Source organism: Crocuta crocuta, unplaced genomic scaffold (genome assembly GCF_008692635.1).
Source record: "Crocuta crocuta isolate KB4526 unplaced genomic scaffold, BGI_CrCroc_1.0 scaffold107, whole genome shotgun sequence".
NCBI lineage: Eukaryota > Metazoa > Chordata > Mammalia > Carnivora > Hyaenidae > Crocuta > Crocuta crocuta.
Window position 1 is genome coordinate 886,093 of NW_027531877.1, and position 4,666 is coordinate 890,758.

Here is a 4,666-nt window from a genome sequence, read left to right on the forward strand (position 1 = left end):
GCTGGGTGGCTCAGTAAGTTAATCATCTGACTTTGGCCCAGGTCATGATCTTGCGGTTTGTGAGTTCAAGCCCCACCTTGGGCTCTGCACTGGCAATGCAGAGCTTGCCTGGGATTTTCTCTCTCTCCGTCTCTCTCTCTCTCCCCCTTCCTTACTTGTGGACTCTCAAAATAAATAAACTTAAAAAAAAATTAAAAAGACCTTACAGCTAGTGAAAGTGAAGTCAGGGCTCACGCTGGAGTCTGTCACACTTGGATGCCTGTACTCTTAACTCTGCAACCCAGTGACTGTTTTACGGCTGTGTAACCAGTTCAGGGGCACAGGGATCCGCGTTTAGAAGGGCCCCGTGCTTGGTTTAATGGTCTGTTGTTGCCATCTTGAAATTCTTAATAAGTTTTTGAACAAGGGGATTCACATTTGCATCTTGCACTGGACCCTGCAAACTATGTGACTGGTCTTGCCGACACCACACTATCTCTCATAACAGTACATTGGATTGTGGTACACACCTCAAGTTCTGGAAACCTCTGTGTCAACCATAATATGCACTGACGCCCCAAACAGAGACTTCTTCCCTAAAGATCTGTATGTTCAAATCTGAAAATACTTGAGTGTTTCTTTCTGACTATAAAAGTAATACAGACAATTACTAGAAGTAGCAGTCAAGGGAACTATAGTTTTATCCATAGTGGAACAAGTTTTTAATTAATTAATTAATTAAACAGCAAGAATTTTCTTTCTTAATTTTTTTAACTTTTATTTATCTTTGAGAGACAGAAAGAGACAGGGCATGAATGGGGGAGGGGCACAGAGAGGGAGACACAGAATCTGAAGCAGGCTCCAGGCTCTAACCTGTCAACACAGAGCCCGATGTGGGGCTCGAACCCACGGACCATGAGATCATGACCTGAGCCGAAGTCAGATGCCCAACTGACTGAGCCACCCAGGTGCCCCTGGAACAAGTTTTTATAAGGAGAAAGTTAACTTTGTTGAGTATATAAAGCTCTGTGTCCTCTATATAAACTTTTGTATCCAATATATATACTTTTTTTAATCTTTAGGATGAATTTTTAGACTCACTTTCAGATGGATGCCTGGAGAGATATTCTTTTTTTTTTTTTTTTTTTTATTTCTAGGAGAGAGAGAGAGAGACAGTGTGAGCAAGGGAGGGTCAGAGAGAGAGGGAGTCACAGACCGAAACAGGCTCCAGGCTCTGAGCTGGCAGTCAGCACAGAGCCCGACGCGGGGCTCGAACCCACAAACCGCAAGATCATGACCTAAGCGAAAGTCAGATGCTTAACCGACTAAGCCACCCAGATGCCCCTCCTGGAGAGATATTCTAAGAATGTGTAATACCCAGGGGAACTTTTGTTATACTTGTAGCCTACTTTTGTTCAATTATATGCTAGATAGGTGTCTTTGACTTTCCACTAAAATGTTAAGTAATACGTGTTGTGAAACATTCCCATGCTCCTGGTAAATATCCCCCTCGTTTGATAAAGGGAACTTAGCTTATATCTTGTACATTCCTTCTAGAGCTGTCTAAATCAAACCCCTATCCTCTTAGCCCCCTTCCCTTGGCTAAAGGTAGTCCCAGCGGGGTTCACCACTTGATCTCTGGTGCTGGTGATCCTTGGGCCGTCTCTTGCCATGAAAAGACTCATACTGTGGAAGTTGCCGTGTTGCGGGCCGGTCAGGTAACTTCTGTTACTTAGCAACTTTCTCCTGCTTTGTTAACTTAGGCTGTTCAATCTCCTTAATGAATAAGAGCATCAAGCCAGGTAATTGATGCCTGGACGTTTAGCTCATGAATAATTGACTGTCTGGGTAATCCTAGATACATTTCCTCGATCAGATTGTACAATGGAACAGTCATGTCATAGCCAGTGTCAAGTTTTGTGTGTGGGTTTTTTTTTTTTTTTGGGTCTTAATTGGTTTTATGATGTCAGAAATCTGCTTTATTGACCCAAAGGCTCAAATGAACAATGGAAGCAATGATCCTCCCAAAGCTGGGACATGCTTCCTCTTTTCCTCCACAAGAGCTCAGCATTTCCCCTTAAGTCTGAGCTTAGAAAAGTTTTCAGCTCTTCTTGTTTATCTTCTCAGCTATCTTTTCCCACATACATCGGGAAGGCAATGTGGTCTAAAGGGGAGGAGGGAACTGAGAATTGGGTTTCCTGGGCAATGCCAATCACTCACCCTGGAGCTCCAGGCCAACCTTAGTTTGTCAGACTTATTTATTCATTTATAAATCCCTTGAACACATGTTTGGAGCACCTCCTGTGTGCCAGGCACTGGAGAGTCCATGGAAAACAAGGTTGACCTTGTCTGCTTTCATAGAGCTTACGTTCTAGTGAAAACACACGAGTGATAAACACATAAACAAAGAAGAGGACAAGTAATTTTCAGATCGTGCTAGGTGCTAGTTTGAAAAACAAAAAGAGAGTAATGAGGTAGAGAGTGACCAAGAGGGGAGGGGGTATATGGAGATCATTTTGATTGGGTGGTCAGGGAAGTTCTCTTTGATGTGAACTGAATGACAAACACAGAGGAGCTGACCAGGTGAAGAAATGGGGGAATATTTCAGAGAGAAGTACATGAAGACAAAGGTTCTGAGATGGGAATGGACATAGCATGATGAGTGGATTGACAGGAAGCATAGTATGAGGTGAGGTTGATGCCCACATTGGCTGTTCACCTTGCATTCCATCCAAGATGACAAAACAAACAAACAAGCGAAAAACAACTGTGTAGCCTCCCCTTAGCCATGGGGGCCTTAATGAGGGGACCCAAATATATGCCTCACCAGTGGTACAGGTAGTGTCATTCTTTGTCTAAAAAAACAGATGTTGTCAAAACTCAGCTCAGGTTAATTCATTAGTTGCACATACATTTATTGAGTTCTAGACAGTGTTAGTGACACCAGGAATAGAAGTGACTAAAGTCAAGTCCCTGCCTTTGTCAAAGTTACATTGTATTAGCAAAAAAATTATTTGACTAATAAGAAAGTCAAATACAACTATAAAGTACATCAGATACTGAGTGCTATGGAGACAAACAAAGCAGAGGGATGAGATCGTTGAAATTGTAAGTGGAGTCATCTGGGAAGGCTTCACTGAGAAGACGACATTTGAGCTGATGCCTGAAGGTGGTGTGAAAGTGTGCCATGTGACTGTCTGCAGGAAGAGCCTTCCAGACAGAGGGAAAAGCAAGAGTACCACTTGTTCCCAGAAAATCTTCCTGCCATGTGCTTGCCCCTGGCCTGGGCTGTTCCCTTTCAGGAGACTTCTACCAAAATGCTCATCACTCTCCTGCTTGAAACTTTCCACTGCCCTTGGAACAAACCCCGAGTTTCTTACAATGGCTTATAAGGTCTTCTTTAATCCCTTCACCCCTCCAAACTCATCTCTCCTTCTTCTCTCTTGTTCATTGGCCCCAGCAGAGTATCCTTCTTCCTGATCTATAAACATGCAAACTGTTTCCCACATCAGGATGCAAGACGTCCCTGTCCTTTGCCTACAACCTCTTCTCAGAGATTGTCATATGACTGATTCCTTCTCCTCATTCAGGTCTTAGCATCTTAGAGAAAGCTTCCTTGACTGTCCGAACCCTCTGACCAGCCACTCCTCACACTGATAGAATTTATCAAAGTCTTACCACTTATTCACAAAGGATGTGGTCATTTCCTACTGCCCTGAAGCTGGCCCTTCATGTGTAATATGCTCTTTGGAGAAAAAGGAGGTAATAAATGTGAAGTGAAATGTAACAGAGTACCAGCGATCATATTGTGATGCTTACAGCCCTTGGGAATATGACATTCATGTCTATATCCTTCTTTTTACTGCCAGACCTGATTTCCTTCGAATTCTGAAAGGCTCAGTTGCAAATGCTTGCCAAAACTACCCCCCTGTTCAGGAAGGAGGATGCAAGAGCAAAAGAAATGGATGAACTGCCATTCTCACACAAAGAAAAATGTCTGGGGATACAGGAGACATGAACTTCCAGAGTCTCTATATTTCTAATCCACTAGAACTTCGATGCTGAACCCAGTAATAGAGCCAGACTTTCATTGTCTTTTTTGTTACACTAAAAAATTGTTTGAGAAATATAATAAATTATGGATAAATGCACATGAGGAGAAATGGAATGGGGTAGCGTATATTTATAGTGTTTTGTTTGTAAAGTGATGAATTTTAGTAAGGAGAAGACAACTGTCTATAAAACCTTTCTAGACTGCTGTATTAAATTATGTCAATGGCTGGGGCGTCTGGGTGGCTAAGTTGGTTAAGCATCCGACTTTGGCTTAGGTCATGATCTTGTGGTTGGTGAGTTCAAGCCCCACATTGGGCTCTGTGCTGACATTTCACAGCCTGCTTCAGATCCTGTCTCTCTCTCCCTCTCCCATTCTCTTTCCCTCAAAAATAAATAAATAAACGTTAAAAAGAAATATGTCAGTGACAAGGTCATCTCATGTGAAAAGTAATGTTTTACTCCTGTTTACACAGACAGAAGACATGGGTCTTGCAAGACAGTCTCCATCACCCCCACTATCACCAAGACAAACAACATCAACACAGTCCCCTTCTAACTCCTATAAATGAACGAATCTACTGGGTCAAAATATCTTGATGCCCCAAGAGGGCAGCTCTTTTGAAGAGCCATTTGG